Source organism: Jaculus jaculus, chromosome X (genome assembly GCF_020740685.1).
Source record: "Jaculus jaculus isolate mJacJac1 chromosome X, mJacJac1.mat.Y.cur, whole genome shotgun sequence".
In the NCBI taxonomy this organism is placed as follows: Eukaryota; Metazoa; Chordata; class Mammalia; order Rodentia; family Dipodidae; genus Jaculus; species Jaculus jaculus.
Genome location: NC_059125.1, coordinates 70,365,743 through 70,384,531, shown reverse-complemented (window position 1 = coordinate 70,384,531; position 18,789 = coordinate 70,365,743). Strand labels below are relative to the sequence as shown.

The following is an 18,789-nucleotide window of genomic DNA, read 5'->3' as shown; positions in this document are numbered from 1 at the left end:
AGGATCGCTGTGAGTTCAAGGCCACACTAAGACTACATAGTGAATTCCAGGTCAGCCTGAGCTAGAGTGAAATTCTACTTCAAACAAAACATAAATAAGTAAATAAACTCTTTCATTATGTCAGCTGCTTCTAGTTGGGTGTTTTGTTCCAGCAATGAGAAAGTAGCTACTACAACAGGAATTACAGTGAGAACCATTACTATTGAAGATAAATTTATATGTGTCATGTGATAATGTGATCCTGGAGTGGGCCAAGATGCTGCACTTACTTTTCCAACCAAGGTGGACATTAGCATTATGATATAGAGTACAAGCAAAACAATAATCAGAGTAGTTTGGGTAACAGAGATCTATGGTATTAGCTAATTGATCACTGTGACCCTACAAAAGAAATAGATTACTAAATTTTAAATAAGAGTCGAAATTGTAATGACCAGAAATTTAACTTTAAAACAAGCCATTTCTGAAATTGGCTACCAGACACAGGCTGCTTTATAAACCAAGAATTCTTTGAATGAAACTAGAGGCAAGGTCCACTGAAGGCTGATCTTACCACACTAACAAAAATGTACACAGTTACTCTTTACTCATTTTTCTGCAGAGGTCTAGTCTAGTTGTACTACAATGCAGAGTAAAGAAAATAGACTACTTAGGAGTTACCAAATATTGCTCTGAAATTATTTTAATTTCAAGATACTAAAAAGTGTCACCTTGATTCAACTGTTACAATAGAAGCTTATGAGGCCAAGTGGTCAAGGTACTTCAGCTTCAATAATCTGTGAATTAGTGTGGGATTAGTAGGTCTCCAAGCCCATGCAATAGTTACTTATCAATTTCTGGGATACACACTTATAATATACATACTTAGCAATCCGAAGATTTCCCCATATTTGTCACATGGCCAATAATGGAGGGAAGGCTGTCATGGCGAGTAAACTCAAGAGAAGCTACTAGAAATAACTGCACCTTGAAAAATAGTAAACCACAAAATTATACAATGTTCCTGGAAGGATTGCAAAATACTAGTATTACCATAAGGATTTGCCCATTTTGGACTGTGAACAGAAAGATAGATATTGGAGAATGACAGTGGATTACCTTAAATTCAATTATGTATTGACTCCATTTATAGCTGCTGTTCCTAATGTTTTCATTTTTTTTTTAATTTTGTTGCTTAAGTATTACTGTAATTCCCATATTGGCAGCTTGTTATGTACCAAACATTCTTTCTTTAAACCAGTTACTAAAGACCAGCAGAGCAGTTTGGCTCTGCTAACAAGACCAGTAAAACACATTTTTGTCCTATCTCAGGAATGTATAAAATCTTCTGCTCTATTTTATAACTTGATACATGTGAACCTTGATCACCTTTGTTTAAAAATGGGGCTATCACACAGGTCCATTTAATTGATGATATTGTGTTGGTTGTACAGTGAGCAGGAAATAAGAACTTCAAACATCTAAGACATCAGTCTAACAGAAAGTAGAAATTATATCCCCTAAAATCTTCTAGTGACTTTTTTTTTTAAACTTTTTTTTTTAATTTTTTATGTATTTATTTGAGAGCGACACAGAGAGAAAGACAGATAGAGGGAGAGAGAGAGAATGGGCGCGCCAGGGCTTCCAGCCTCTGCAAACGAACTCCAGACGCGTGCGCCCCCTTGTGCATCTGGCTAACGTGGGACCTGGGGAACCGAGCCTCGAACAGGGGTCCTTAGGCTTCACAGGCAAGCGCTTAACCGCTAAGCCATCTCTCCAGCCCTTCTAGTGACTTTTATGTCAGTGAAAGTTCTTACTATCTAACCATGTTATGGTGACAAATAAGATTGTGTTTTGAAAACAGCATATTTCACATTTGGTGCATTACTCAATTCTTACTGTGGTTTGAATATGTATGTTTCCCTAAAATCTTTGTGCTAAAGCCAACTCATTAATATGATGGCATTAAAAGGTGAGATTTGATGTGAAGTGACTAAGTCAGTTCCTTATTAAGGTAATTAGTGACTTGATAAAATATGGTCTCAGAGAACTGACCCCTCCACCATGTAAAAATATACCAAGAATATTCTAGCTATATCCCAGAAAAAGGGCTATCACTAGACATCAGGGTACCTTAATATTGTGCTTCCTCACTTCTAGCTTATGTAATACATTACTTAATTCATGGTATTTTGTTATTGCTTGCTCCCTAAATAAGCAAGAAAATCACATTTACTAAATTACATAAAGTTTCTCCATTTCTTCTCCAAGTCAAGGCTTCTATGCAAGCTTCTCTATCACATGGGCTCTATAATCCAGCAGACATGATGCTATTTGAAGTGTTATCAGAATAAAAATAATGCTTTGTGGAACCTTGTGGAAGCACCTACTGATGCACCATGTGCAAGTTATTAGAATTTGTAGTGAATTTATGCCATCCTCTTTGGGTAAATACTGCTATTTTGAGAAACATCTTTTTGTTTATTAGTAAGTCTCAGTAGAGATAGTATGCCACTTGATGTGTCCATGTGAAATTTGATATTGTTGTACCTTTCAAGACTTGTGACATGTATAATTATACTTCATTATGAAATGATAGTGACATATTCCAGGCCAGTCTTGATAGCTGCTGAAAGCACAAGTAATCTGCATGAGAAAGTAAATCAGGGACTAGAGCGATTGCTCAGTGGTCAATGTTCTTGCCTTCAAAGCTTAATGGCCAGAATTTGATTCCCCAGTATCTATATAAGTCCAGATGCACAGAGTGGCACATTCATCTGGAGTCCACTGGCAGTAGTTGGAGGATCTGGCTTGCTCACTCTCTCTGTCTCTCTTCTATCTCTCTCTGCTTTCAAATAAATTCCATATATATATATATATATATATATATATATATATATGGCATTTATATACATGTATTGGTTTATGTGTATTGATTTTTCAAAGTAGGGTCTCACTATGGCCCATGCTGACCTCGAATAAATTATATAGTGTCAGGGTGGCATCAAACTTATAGCGATCCTCCTACTTCTGCCTCCCAAGTGCTGGGATTAAAGGCATGTGCCACCATGCCTGGCCCATAAAAATAATTTTAGAAAATGAAATAAATCAGGGCTAGAGAGATTGCTTAGTGGTTAAGGTGCATGCCTGTGAAGCCTAAGGACTCAGGTTTGATTCTCCAGGTCCCATGTAAGCCAGATGCACATGGTGATGCTTGCGTCTGGAATTCATTACAGAGAATGGAATGCCCATTCTCTGTCTCTCTTTATCTCCCTATCTCTCTGTTTCTAATAAATAAATACATAAAATCTCTAAAAAAGAAAAGAAATCAAGCATCCACAACCAGAACCTTTACTCTCATAGAATTTTCTACATCCAATTGACTAAAGAAGTCAAATTTTTGGTAGCTTATAGATGGTTCTATATGATATGTAAGCTCAAATTAAGGTGGACACTGTAGCATTAAAACACTTTTCTGGGACCTGTCTAAATATTGACGCACAGGTAGATCCATGCAGCAGGAAGAACATAATTGGTGCATCTGCCTATCCATGTTGCTCTGCAGCAGAAGTGGCAGGAGGTCTGAGAATATACCAATTCCACCATAACAAAGAGGTTTGGGTAAGGTGTATCTGAATAAAACTCTCTGAATCAGTAACTAATGTGATAATATTTGTAAGATCTCACTAAAATGTAACCTCAGAGGGAAAGAGTTAGTAATAAAGTGAAAAGCTGATGAGTTCCAGAGATACTGGTCAACTTCTTCCATTTGCTATTATACCTCATGGCATAGTGGACTTAGAGAGAATGTGACCATGACACTAGAATGGTAGTGATGTGTCTGCTCTTGAGCATAGACTTCCAATAACCAAGGCTAACATGGCTGGCTATAGCCACTGATAAGTGCCCACTATGCCAGAAACATAGAACAATTCTGAATATGTTATGGCACATTACCTGAGTGCTCAAATAGCTCCTTGGGAACAGGGTATCTAACAGTGCTTCTAGTAGAATAGACATTATGATGTGGATTCATCTTCTGTGCATGCATTACTTCTATTAAAACTATCATTTGTAGATATACAGAAGGTCTTATCTACTATTGTGTTCCAAGACTATTATTTTTGTTTGTTTGCTTTGTTGTTTTTTGAGGTAGGGTCTCATTCTAGCCCAGGATGACCTGGAATTCACTTTGTATTCTCAGGGTGGCCTCAAACTCACAGCAATCCTCCTACCTCTGCCTCCTGAGTGCTGGGATTAAAGGTATGTGCCACCATGCCTGGCTCCCAGATTATTATTTTTGATAAAACAAAACACACTAGGGCTGAAGAGATGGCTCAGTGGTTAAGTGCACTTCCTGTGCAAGCATGAGGCAAGAGAAGGCCTAAGACCATCTTAGTTAAAATCAACACAAACCATGTAAATAGCTGTGTGTAGCCTTGCATACCCTGCAGCAAGGTAGTAGAGATATGAAAGTCTCTTGAGCTATGAGGGGAAAATTTTCAGAGACATTTATCATACTAATAACTGGGGGCTAACTCCACAATGCACGACCCATTTTCAATAATAAGGAGGGTCTAATGGGAGGGGGTAGATCACAGATGAGCCTTAATAATGGTACCAAACTGCCTGTATTTACTGAAAAGAAAACTAATAAATTAAATTTAAAAAAATAATAAAATAAAATAAAATAAAATTGTTCTAGAAAAAAAAAATGAACAAATAAAAATTTAAAAACTGGAAATCTCTGGGATCAGTACAAGACTTCAACTTAAATAAGAATGTGCAGCAGAAGGGCTGGAGAAATTGCTTAGTAGTTAAGGTGCTTGCTGGCAAAGCCAAAGGATCCAGGTTCAATTCCCCAGTACCCAAGTAAAGCCATTTGCACAAGGAGGCACATGTGTATGGAGTTCATTTGCAGTGCCTAGAGGCCCTGGAAAGCCTAATACCCACCCCCTTCTCTTCTTCTCAATCTCTTTCAAATAATAAATGAATAAATTATTTAAATAAAATAATGGGCAGAAGAACAATGAATCAGGACACCTGACATTCTGCTCTGGGCACCACAGGTGAGTACACTCCACCCTAGGAGGGTGCATGGGACTCCACAAGGACATATCCCCTCACTTGTACCACATTACCTACATATGTACATACCTACATATATAAAACAGGAAACACACCAATAGCAAAATTAAATGGAATAATGAATTCATCTTCATTGAATTTACTGTCATCCTTTGTTCCTCATTTTTGTCAAGTAGCTGATCAGAAATTCTTTTAAAATAAAATAATATTTTTTAAACTTGGTAATAGCAACTAGGTAGATAATTGTCTCTGGCAAGCCTATGGTTATGTTCTCAAAGAGGTGGCAGATGTTTTAAATCTTGGATGTTTCACAACCAGGATTTCTGAGTCTAATGATTGAGGATGAAAATAAAAGAAGAATCACTCATTCTTACTCCTAGTGAACCATTAGTCAAGCTTTTGCTTTCCATCTCTGTGACCTTGAGCTTAACTGATCTGGAAGTTTTATTTCCCAAAGGAATAATAATTTTGGCAGATTTATGACAGTTATTCCACTGAATTAGAAGTTGAGACTAACATTCATCCATGATGAGCTCTTCATTTATCTGAATCAATAGGCAAAGACGCTGCTGATTTCACTGACTGAGGAGATTACTTAAGATTATAGAGGTAAACATAGATTGCTACTAAAATATGAAAGGAAAAACAAGGCATGGTAGACTATATGGAGTTAGGGAACTGCATGTCTGTATTATAAAAAGTCTCTTAAGAAGTCTTGGCATGAACATGGCCTGTGAGTTAATAGAAAACTAAAGAAATCAGTCTGAGGTTAGAATATTAATGGTTTATAACACTCAAAGAAAAAGTTTGGGATACTTTTCTGGGAGAACAAATAGCACAATGGAGAACTTACCGAGGAAAAGAGGAATATTACATGGAGTCAGTTTTAAAAACCAGCTATGAAGATGTAATCAAAAGGATGGACTAAGAGATCCGAATCTTCATTGCTCAACAAAACAATGATTTGGCATCTATTGGAGTCAGGCTCGCATTGTTGGCAGAAGACACCTGACCAAGAGTAGCTCATGGGAAAGAAGGTTTATGTTGGCTTACAGATTCAAGGGGAAGCTCTATGATGGCAGGGGAAAATGATGGCATGAGCAGTGGGTGGACATGACCTCCTGGCCACCATCAGATGGACAACAGCAACAGGAGGGTGTGCCAAACACTGGCATGAAGAAGCTGGCTATAATACTCATAAACCTGCCCCCAACAATACACTGCCTTCGTGAGTCTTCAATTCCCAAATTGCCATAAGCTGGGGACCTAGCATTCAGAATACCTAAGGTTATGGGGGATACCTGAATCAAATCATCATAGCAACTATCCACAGAAACCAGCTCTGGGAGAAATATTTTTAGTTATGCTAAAAAATATTTATATTTATACTAAAAAATGTCATAGACCCATCAGAAAACAAAAGCCTAGAATTCTTTCTCTGTGTACAGCTTCTGCCTTAAGAGAAAAAGAGGACCCCAGAAATCCTCATAACCTTAGAGTTGCCTTGTGTCTTTCACAGAAAATCACATCTGGGTCTTTGACAATGTGGGACTCCAGCCTCTAGGATATCCCTAAGTGAATATATGCATTGGTCATAAAGACAAATTTGAAGTTTCTAATCCATTTTGAGCTAAATTCTGTTTGCAATGAAATCAATGTGCAATTTCTTTCAGCATCTAAGGATACAGTTTTTCTAGTGGTTGAATATTTTACTCTTTCTCCAGTGTTCTCTGCGCTTTTGACAAAGATCCATTGACCATTTAAGTGTGGATTTATTTCTGGGCTCTTAAACCTATTTCAGTGGCTTTGCAGTCAAGTGCCTTTACTTCTGAGCCATTTCTGCAGTCCCTCTATATGTATTCTTAAAGAGATTTTATGATATCATAAATATAATGGTTTTCTCAATGGGTTTTGAATCATTTGTTGTTAATGAATAATAATCGCTAATTTTATATGATTATTTTGTTCAATTCACTGAAACTCTTGTGAATTGATTTAGTGCTCTTAAAATATTCTGGTGGTTTCCTTAGGATTTTATAAACAAAAGACATGTCATCTATAAACAGGGACAGTTTTTTTTTCCCCTTGTGAGCTGGATGCCAAATATATCTTTTTTGTTTAGCTACTCTGCCTAGGGCTTACAGTGTCTCACTGAATAGCACAGGTGTCAGCAGACATCCTCATATTGTTACTGATCTAAGAATTTCCAATACATCATTCCATTCTCTCATACCCTGAAAAGTTTATGCTAAGAAGTCCACTGATTATCTTACCTGTGCTCCCTTGTGTATGAGGGTTTACTTTTTCTTGTTTTTTTCACAACTCTGAATTTTATTTCTGACAATTTAGTTATAATGTGTTTTGAGATACTTGTATATATGCTTATATTTCAGACACCAGCTCTATGACTGCTCCATTAACATTACACATTAGATGCCAAAAAGGAGCCACACCCTTAAACCAGGCCCAGTGCCAAAAAGGATCCCATTGGCCAAGAATTCCCTGATGGAATCAAAAGCAATCAGAAAGACCACACGGATATTGTCATTCAAAACTCCAAAAACCCTAGATGGCAGGTACATCTAATTCTGTTATCATGCGGACAGCATTCAAAGGAGATTGTTTTAGACCATCAAGATTAAGCTGACTCAATTAGTCTAAAGACCTTAAGGACAGAATTTAGACTTCCTTGAAAAAATAAGAAATTTAATGAGTGAATAGAAAAATTAGCCTATACTTAAAAGTACCAGTGTATTCTTTTATTTTTTTCTTCTTATGCAGTTTATTAACTTTTTTCAAATTTCCTTTATCTTAGAACAAGTTACAGTAAAATGTTAATTAAGTCTTATGAAAAAACTTCAAAATTATATTTTAACTATTTTGCAGGACCATAATGACTTCAGTTGTCCTTAAGCTCATAAAATGGCACTGCTATTGCCAGCTGTTTCTATTTTTATTTTTTATTACTACTATCATACTTAGTATGGATACATCATGTGTTGGTACCATCTCACTGAGAGCCTACTTCATCATTTTTAGTATGCCTAGCCAGTAACCAAAATAGTTAAAATATAATGGATTGCAATGGCTAATGCCCTAGCATGCCAATTCTTTCTCTCTGTCTTTTTTTCTTGCTCTCTAAAAATAAAAATAAAAAATCTAATAATAATTAAAAATACTTGTGTACAAATCTAAAAATACATATGCAGATGCTATATACTTAAATCTACAAAATTCTGATAAAAATATCACAGAATGAGCCAGGCATGTTGGTACACAATTTTAATCCCAGCATTCTAGAGGCATAGGTAGGAGGATTGGTGTGAGTTTGAGGCCACTCTGAGACTACATAGTGAATTCCAGGTCAGCCTGGGCTAGAGTGAGACCCTATCCCCCCAAAACAAATCACAGACTTGAAACATAATTTGTCACTTGATTGAGAGATTTTAAAAATAGTATAAATATAATTTTTACCCAGACTGATACCTAGGTTTCACAGGATTCATCTCAATCCTGAGATATATGTTTGATAGGATGTATAGAGGATTATTTGAAAGTATATAAAGTGAGGCAAAGTAATTAAAATTGATAATTATTTAGGAAATTCAAATATCAGAAGAATGGCTATTCATGATTTTGTGACTTCTTTTTCTTTCTTTTTTTTTTTTAACTTTGAAACAGGATCTCATTAAGTTACTCAGGCTGTCTTTAGTTTTCACTGTGGTCCAAGCAGAACATATGATCCTCTTGCTTCAGCCTCCCAAGTAGCTATGATTATAGGCATGCTCTATTATGCTCATAGTATGTGTTAGTTAATAGGTTAAAGTAGTAAAAACAGGATGACAGTGGTGGAATATTAAAGAAATTGATTAAGTAAAGTGAACGGAGAGGAAAGAAACAGATCTACATATTTAAAAAAAATAAAAATGAAAACCTTCAAAAATGACATATGAAAAATTATGTATCCATAAAATAAAAATATTTTGTTAACTCAGACCTCACAATGTGTATAAAACTGAAGTCAAAATAGATCTTATATTTAAATGTAAAGTATAATGAAAAAGTATTGGTATGAAACATAGGAAAACATCTTCCAGTCTACATTTGAGTAAACTGTTGTTACATGACACAAAATAATGTTCCAGGATGAAATATAATTAAATCAATAAATCGGTCTTCCTAAAAATTCAAAACTCTTCCCTTTGAAAGAACATATTAAGAAGGTGAAAGGACAAGCCAAAGATCTGAAGAATATGCTTAAAAACCACAAATCCTAAAAGGATTGTTATCTAAAATGTATTAAACACACACCTTAAAACCTTAAATGTCAACAAAAATACAATGCCACTGGAAAAAGACCAAAGAATACTAACAGATAGTGCACCAATAAAGCTAACAAAATAAGTACACAAATACAGTGGGGAGGAGGAATTTAAACCTAAAACTACTGTGAAGGCTGGGGCAATGGCTCAGTGATGAAGAGCACTTGCTGCACACATGACGTCCTGAAAGCATCTGAGAACATCTGTGTTTAAGTTCTCAGGAATGTATGTAAACAGTTAATCATGGCCATGTACATCCCTAACCACAGTCCTGTGGGAAGCAGAAACCAGAGAATTTCTGAGGCTCTAAAAAACCTGAAGCTCCATGTTCTGAGAGAGACTCCACCTCAAGGAAATATGAGATGAGCAATAGAGGAAAGCCATCCAAAGTTCTTCTCTGGCTCCTCAGAGCATATCTGCACACATACGTGCATACACAACACACCCACACAAAACCACAATGTGTTAAGATTGCATAATTATTAGAATGCACAAAATAAAATATTGGCAATAGTAATTGATTAGGAGGTAGAACAATTAGATCTCTCATACATTACTGTTCTTAGGGATAGTTGGAAGAGATGTTTGACAGCTGTTGACAACACGGAGTACATTTACTATATAGCCCTAGAAATTCAACTTATAAGTACCTATCAAGGAGAAATAAAACTATATCCCTAAAAGACATGTACATAAATGCCCACAGCAATTTTATCAATAATTGTCAAAACAAGGATGGAAAGAAAGGAAACAATTTAAATACCTTCAGTTGGTGAATAGATAAATAAACAAGCTGTGGTATATCTTTATGCTGGAACAGAGATCAGAAAAAAAAGAAAGAAAAAAGGATCCAACATTTAATCCAGGGAGCATGCCTAGGTTTCAAAGGCACTAGTCAAAATGAGAAAGGTCAATGTGTGGGCTTCAGATATCATTTAGTGGTTAAGGTGCTTGCTGGCAAAAGCCTAAACACCCAGGTTTGAATCCCAGTACTCATGGGAAGCCACATGCACAAGGTGGAGCATGCATCTGGAGTTCGTTTGCAGAGGCTAGAGGCCCTGGCATACCCATTCTCTCTCTACCTGCCTTTCTTCCTTTCTCTCTCTCTCTTCCCATCAAATAAATAAATAAAATTTAAAAAATAAAAAATAGAAACCTAAAAAAAGAAAATGGCCAATGTGAAAAGATTATACATTCTTCCATTTATATAACACACTCAAAATGGAAAAAGCAGAACAATAAAAACAAGTAAAAACTGCCAAGGTGTTTTAAGACTGGGATCATGAAAGTATATCACAAAAGAATTTTTTGAGTTCCAAATCTTTGTTTTGATATTAGTTACACAAATATGTTCATGTGATAAAATGTTATTGAACTATGCACACATAAACACATGCATGCAAAACATTCATGAAATACAATTAAGGTCTGTTGTCTAATTAGTACTATATTGATGTGAACTTCCTGCTTTTGATACTGTACTTTACTTTTATAAGGTCTTATCAGTAGATAAAGCTAATTAAGAATTACACAAAGACCATACCCGATATAAAGATATATTACAAAGCTATAGTAATAAAAACAGCATGGTACTGGCATAAAAACAGGAGTATAGACCAATGGAATAGACTTGAGGACCCGGATTTTGGGCCAAGCAACTATAGCTACTTGATATTCAACAAAGGCCCAAACAATATAGACTGGAAAAAAGATAGCATCTTCAACAAATGGTGCTGGACAAACTGGATAACCACATGCAGGAAACTAAAACTTGATCCACACATTTCACCATGCACAACACTCAAATCCAAATGGATCAAAGACCTCAACATAAGACCAGAAACTCGAAAACTACTGGAAGAAAATTTAGGAAGTACTTTCCATGATATAGGAATGGAAAAAGATTTCCTGAATAAAACCCCAGTGGCTCAAGTTCTTAAACAGTCACTCAACCATTGGGATCATAGGAAGCTGAAGAGTTTCTTTACAGACAAGCATATAATAAGCAAAGCCAATAGAATACCTACAGAATGGGAGAAAATATTTGCAGGTTATCCAACTGATAGAGGCCTTATCTCTAGAATTTACAAAGAACTCAAAAGTCTAAACAATAAGAAGACAAATACCCCACTCACAAAATGGGGCACAGAGTTAAACAGGCAATTCACAGAGGAAGAGATACAAATGGCAAACACATACCTAAGAAAATGTTCATCATCCCTAATCATCAGAGAAATGAAAATTAAAACAACTATGAGATTCCACCTTACCCCAATAAGGATAGCCAACATCAAAAGGTCAAATGAAAATAAATGCTGGCGAGGATGTGGAGAAGCAAGGACACTCATTCACTGTTGGTGGGAATGCAGGATGGTACAACCACTTTGGAAAGCAATATGGAGACTCCTGAAAAAGCTGGCTATAGAAATACCAACAGACCCAGTTATACCATTACTGGGCATCTACCCTAAAACCTTCAAACCAAAATCCAGAGAGATTTACTCAACCATGTTTGTAGCAGCTCAATTCGTAATAGCTAAAAGCTGGAATCAACCCAGATATCCATCATTAGAAGAATGGATAACAAAGATGTGGTATATCTACACAATGGAATTCTATACAGCAGTAAGAAAAAACGACATAAAGAAATTTGAGGAAAAATGGTTGAACCTGGAACAGATCATTCTCAGCGAACTTACCCAATCACAGAAAAAAATCGACACATAGTCTCACTCATCTGCAACACCTAACCTGAATCTGCCCAAGATGCCTTACATACCCAGCAAGCACCTCATGGACTAGACAATAAGATGGATGGGAGGGCGGGGAGGGAATCAAAGGGTGGAAAACAGTAATCCAGACCCAAATGGCAATGGTACCATAAAATTCTGCTTCCTAAAAGGCAGACCAAATGGCTGAACCTTCACTAGACCCTTACAGGAAACACCTGAACCACAAGACACTGGAGAAGGTAGGATCAAGACTGACCTAAATCTCCTACATCTTCCCTCCCTCCCTTCCTCTCTCCCTCTCCCCTCTATCTCTCTCCTCTCTAACTCTTGTATATTAGTTATCTTTTTCCTCAATTTCTTAGTGGACACTGACCTGTAACCCCCACTTCCAGCTTGGGCCTACCATCCACAATGAGCTTTTGATCAGGGAAACCTACAAGGTTTCCCAAAACAATGACAGACTTCTGCCAGAGTACTTGATGACCCACCAAAGGCCAGTGATAAGACCCTATTGCTGAAGACTCCATACACAGCTGACACGTAAAATGGAATGACATGGCTGGAAGCCAGGAGAGAGTCAGTCCCCAGACAGTCAGCATGTCTAGTGCCAGAAGGCGCTACATAAGCGACTGGGGGAAATGACCAAGATCTGTCCAAGCAACACATTGTTTAACCTAATTAGCAACAAATAACCGGATGTGATGCCCACACAAGTGCAATAGTGGTACACAGCCATGGTGAGGAATCAATTGCTCTTGATTTGGCTAACTGATCCACACAGTGGTACTAGACCCATAGCTGGAGTTGGGGAACAAGTGAGAACCATACCCAAACACAAGCCCTCTCTACAATATCAAGCTACCATCAATCACGGGGTATAAGAGGGCCTAAACCTACCATACTGTCTATCAAAAAAGTAAGTGTTATCTCAATTTTCCGGGTGCTAACTTACTCTCCGTTGGAAAATCTGCTTCTCTTTTCCAGATAGATGCAGATCCTAAGAAGAGAGCTGCCCCAACATGCCTCAAAAGGGGCCCAACTGAAACTAAGGACAACTGGCAAAATAAGCAAGGGTGATGTTTTCCTGTGAACCGGATACCAGCACAAAGGGGAAGGAGATCAACGCAGAGAAAAATCAACTCCTACCAAATCAGAGAGCCAGAGCCTCAGAGGCCCCCAACACCTCAGCACTGAAGCAGACCAAAAATGAACCCAACATTGCTCAGGGGAATTTTGCGGAAGAGGGGGTGGAAAGAATGTGAGAGTCACATGTTGGGTCATGATTTGCAGAGACATTTATCATACCAATAACTGGGGGCTAACTACACAATGCACGACCCATTTTCATTAACAAGGAGGGTCTAATGGGAGGGGGTAGATCACAGATGAGCCTAAATAATGGTACCAAACTAACTGTATTTACTGAAAAGAAAACTAATAAATTAAATTAAAAAAAAGAATTACACAAAGAATTTGTACTAATTTTGGAATCATTTTGTGAGTCTAAAAATTATAAGTAAATTTCTAAATATTTAAAATACTTTACTTATTTCACAGAGAGAAGTGGCGTTACATAGGTATTGGGGAATTTACCCTGAATCTATCTGAATCTATTCTTTGCAGACAAGGGCCTTATCCACTAAGCAATCTCACCAGCCCAATAAAATGTTGCTATGATCTGTCTCTGGGGTTTCATATATAATACACTTTGGAAGAAATTATTATACGTTCTCTCAAATGTGGACCATCCATTACATGCATTGTACTGAGAGTGATCCACAATTAAGATACAGATTTCTAATTTGGCTTTGTTTGGCATAAATATCATTCTCTGACTTTGGGAAGTTCAGTTAGAAAAGCTTCAGAAGTCTCTCTGGAAACAATGCAGTAATTTCACAGCCACTGGATTAAATCTCCCACCAGACCCAGCTGTCAAGTGAAACATTCAGGAAATTTGATTGTTAAGTCCATCCCAACTCTGAGCTCCCTACTTACCCACAGAAAAGCATCAACATTGTTCTGGTCTAAAGCCAGTACAGAGAAGCTAACCAGAATAGATAGAAATGTTTGTACACTGTTGGTTGGATTGTAAGTCAGTACAACCATTTTGGAAAATAGTATGAAGCGTCCACAAAAACTGAAATGTGATGTACCACATGATCCAACAATTCCAATTTTCTCTATGTATTCAAAAAATTGAAATTAATATTTTGAAGGTATATCTACCTTCTCTTGCTTATTTCATGATTATAACAGTCAAGTTATGAAAACAAAATAGGTGTCCATAAATTGCTGAATAGACAAAAATGTGGCATATATATACATCATGCAGTACTACAGAAACTTAAAGAAATTATGTCACCTATATTATCATGGACAGAACTTCAGGACAATATGCTAAGTAAAATAAACCAAGCATAGTATAAAAACGCTGCTTATAGGTAAATCAACAATGATTTCATAGAAACAGAGATATAAAGTTAAAACAGACTAAGAGGGATAGAGAGAGTGAAAATGTTGTTCCAAGGGTACAAATTTTAACAGGAAGAAAAGTTGTAATGGGCAATTTGTCTATATGATTATCATAGTAAACAATAATGAATATTAAAAAGTGCTAAAATTATTTTAAGTATTTTCACTACAGAAAGATGTTAGTCAGATGATAATGATAATTGGCTTTTGAATCTTCTTTGTTTTGTTTTTTTGGTCTTTCAAGGTAGTGTCTCACTCTAGTCCAGGCTGACCTGGAATTCACTATGTAGTCTCAGGGTGGCCTTGAACTCACCTCTGCCTCCCGAGTGCTGGGATTAAAGGCATGCGCCACCATACCCGGCAGGCTTTTGAATCTTTCTACAAATATTTAGATCAGAATATCATATTACATATCGTAAATGTACAGTTATTGTCAAATATTTTTTAATATTTACTTATTTTCAAGCAGAGAGAGACAGGCTGACAGAGAAAGAGAGAAAGAATATGGATGTGCCAGGTACTTACACCACTTTGTACCTCTGGCTTTATGGGAGTACTGGGATTTGTCAAACCTAGATCATTGGGCTTTGCAGTAAGTGCCCTGAATGCTGAACCATCTCTCTAGCCCCAAATAGATTTTTAATAGGTGAATGAATAAATGACTAAAATAGGTGTATCTATAGAAATTGCCAAAGTAAATTATTTCATATATTTGTAATTGAGCAATAAATTGAGGGCTGCAGAGATGGCTTAGTGCTTTAGGCATTTGCCTGTGAAGCTTAAGGCCCAAGTTTGATTTCTCAGAACCCATGTATGCCAGATGCACATGGTGGCACATGTGTCTGGAATTCACTTGCAGTGGCTAGAGGCCCTGGTACACCCATTCTTCTTCTCTCTCTCTTGCTTTCTCTCTCATAAATAAATAAAAAATAAAAAAATAAAAGGAAAACCTGATTTTTTTCAAACACAAAGCACATAAGTTCATCCTGTGATTGGTATTTACTTTTTTGTTACATTGACTGTTCATAGTGATGTTCATAGGTTGTTGTCTAGATGTGGGCCATATACATTAGACATTAGACCACTCCTGGTTAGTAAGTAGGCAGGATGTAGATGTGTGACGTCAGAAAAATTCTCTTTACACTCTTCTGTACCCTCTCCTATTTTGCTCTCTTGCCATGTTTTCAATCACCTATGTCATTCAAAATGTCAACCTTCCTTGATTGTGAAAACCTAGCAACTAGCTGAAAAATACAGTTTATAAACTCATCAGCTAAATTTTCACTAGCTTTATATTTTACCACTACTAGAAACATTTTGATTTTAAGAAATATGAATTTAGAATGCAGTAAGTAACCTCTGGGAAAAGATTATTAATAGTGACATTTCTGAGTACAAGCAGACAAACACACAGGGAGGATGAGGAGCAGATTCAGTTCAGGGTACTTTATCCCAGACTCAAAATAATGTGCTTAAGTGGTTGCCAATTTGTAAGTCTAACTCTAATGGTATATTTTGTACCACTAGAAACTACAGACAAGTATTATTTTTCCAATCTTGAGCAATAAATTTGACCAAGTGGAAAAATGTCTCACGTTCTAGTGAATAATTTCTTTCTCAGTCTTCTAGGACACACACATTCACAGCTGCAGAAAGCAAGCCATCAGCACAGAGTCAGCCAACAGAAACCTCTCCCTCCCCTCTAGGGCTCTACAATTCAGCAAATGTCTAGTTCCTACTAAGTATCATTTTTAGGCTAAACTTTGCTATTAGGGACACATAGATAATTACTATCCTCCTTCCCCCATCCTGTCTTGGCAGCTGCTTGAATAACTAACCTTCCTTCCTAGTACATTTGCTTGTTGGGTGGGGGAAGGGGAGCTGATTGGAAAGAAAAAAAAAAATCTCTTCTATCCAGAGATTTTAAGTCTGCTGAGAAGGACTTTTCATCACTATCCCACCCAAACTCAGTTTCTGAGGAGAATCAGTCCAATGAATACTGCTGACCTCAGCTCTTCTACAGGTTCCCAGAGCTATGCAGCTGCTTAGTCTGCCTGGGTTACATATGTTGTCCCAAGTCCCAGTCACACTGGGAACTACTTTGCTGTAGGAAAAAAAAAAAAAAACACCTAAACTTGTGGTCAAAGAGATTAGGCAGAGTTTCCTTCAGAATCCAACACTATGGTACCACTTGGCAACCTCAATGTGGAGATAGTGCCATCCTGTGAGTCACGCTCATGCAGTTTACAGCTGTTAGTTTCATTTTGTTTCTGGAAAAAAATACTAGCAGCACAATAAAGTATTTATCTTAATATTTCACAGAAATAAACTTCATTTAGGCATGATTTTAAAGAAAATATTAGTATCTTCAGCAGCTTTTATCTGAGAGAATCCAATATGTACAAAGCACACTGATTTGATCATCTCATGAAAAGGCAGTGGGGTGCCTAAGTTTCACTGTTAAATTAGTATGGATTACACTGACATATCTAGGATCATATACAGTCTTATATATTGTCAATAATCTCACATATTAAATAATCACACTCTAAGTGTGAAAATTTTAAACTTTTAGAAAGATTATTTTATTATTGCAAGCAAGAAAATGGACAAAATTCCTTTTTACAAAGGCAACAAAATACTTGGAACCCCTTCCTAAAATATTTCCCATGTTCTCAAATTAAAACTACATCCAAAGAAATGTTCATTGTAAGTTGAGAATCAGCCCCAGTGAGATTTGACAGCTGTGCTTGCATCCAGGGCTCCATGAAAATCCTTTGTGCTATTTGAAGCTATCATATCCCACCGGAAAATGCACACATGGAAAATGTCCCAATCTAAGAAAACATGTCAAGTTTCATCTACCAAAAGATTTAGGCACTTAGATGTATTTACTATTTGAATGCTGCTTAATTCAGTTGACACAAACCACAGACTTAAAGCATCTAAGTTTACCCCCCCCACTATGGCTCACACTGATAAAAATGCATTTATTGAAGCACAATCTTAATTTTAACATAGAATGGTTAGGAGCAGTGTTAAATATAAATCTGGACTCCTGGATTTTGTCAGTGGCATATTAAATTGTAGAGAAAGGAGCTTTCTATGTAGACAGTCACATTTCCTTTCAGAAAGCCTACAGCAGTTTCAGCGAACATTTTCACCACTTAAACTTATAAATAGATATTACCTCACTGAAGTCTCCATTCTTCATAACAATATATCCCCCAAATGTAAAATATTAGCTAACTCCGAATTAAGTTTACAATGGAAGCGGCAGAAATTCACACTGTCATTTTGAATTTACAGAGGCTCTTTAGTTCTATTTTGAATGTATGAAAAAAAAAGCCAAGAACCTTACCCTTTCTACCAGATATCCTGTAGTGAACGGCAGTCTTGTACAGCTACAAGAGGAAGTAACGTAGTTTTTTTCAGCAAAACAGGAAAAAAAAAAAAAAAAAAAAAAAACCCTTTACCTCTAATGGGAGGTAGAACAGTCGTCAGCATCACTCAGTTGTTTAGGAAAGCATTCGCCTCAGAGGATATTGTGGGCAAAGTAAATTCAAATTTTGGCTTTGATAAATTCAGAGTTTCCATGATTTGTACACTTCTTCAATCAGGAACAGAGTATCTGACTTTAATTTGCCACGTATTACCATAGTTTTTTTTTTTTCAGTCTATTCTGAACATTTAATGTGTGGGCTATGCAAACACCCAGCTTAACTATGATAATTTTATTTTGCCAGTTAAAAATAAATTGTGACATTATCTTTAATTCTAATTACTTTTTACAGAAAGCAATACATGTCAGTTTATACACTGATTTCCCATTCTGTTCCCAGCATATGTTGTTCCTTACCATGACTTCTTCTGGCTTCTGTCTTGCAAGGCATCTACTTCTTAAGAAAATTCATTTTTAACACTCTGAAAAATATCAGGTAGCTCATCCTGAGTTTGCTAGACTTACAAAAGATGCTATGCTCCCAGATATCCTTACATCCTTTGGATACAATGTCTGATGTTTCCATCTAAAGACAAAAAAGGTCATGTGCCTGTGCTATGGTGCTTAGATACAGAATATGTCAAAAATTCACTGAGCTTCCTGCTAAGCACACGCCCATCTTATTCTTTCGTCGTTCTTCTTCCTTTTTTTTCTTTCTATGCATATACATTCATATGTGTGAGTCACATATGAC

General features: G+C 36.7%; 1 protein-coding gene across 5 annotated transcripts in view; it reads right to left on the bottom strand.

Moving 5' to 3' along the window:
- Nucleotides 1-18,507, bottom strand: part of LOC101598721 (putative P2Y purinoceptor 10) — a 32,295-nt gene extending 13,788 nt beyond the window's left edge. Inside the window, exon 1 of one of the 5 annotated variants that reach the window (XM_045140678.1) lies at nucleotides 18,453-18,507. The gene's annotated coding sequence lies outside the window, so the exon portion shown is untranslated. Of the gene's footprint in view, nucleotides 1-864; nucleotides 902-17,783; nucleotides 17,805-17,954; nucleotides 17,985-18,452 lie in introns of those variants that run through there. The other 4 variants (XM_045140674.1, XM_045140675.1, XM_045140677.1 and 1 more) reach the window with 4 other exon arrangements.
- Between the last annotated feature and the right edge of the window lie 282 nt (nucleotides 18,508-18,789).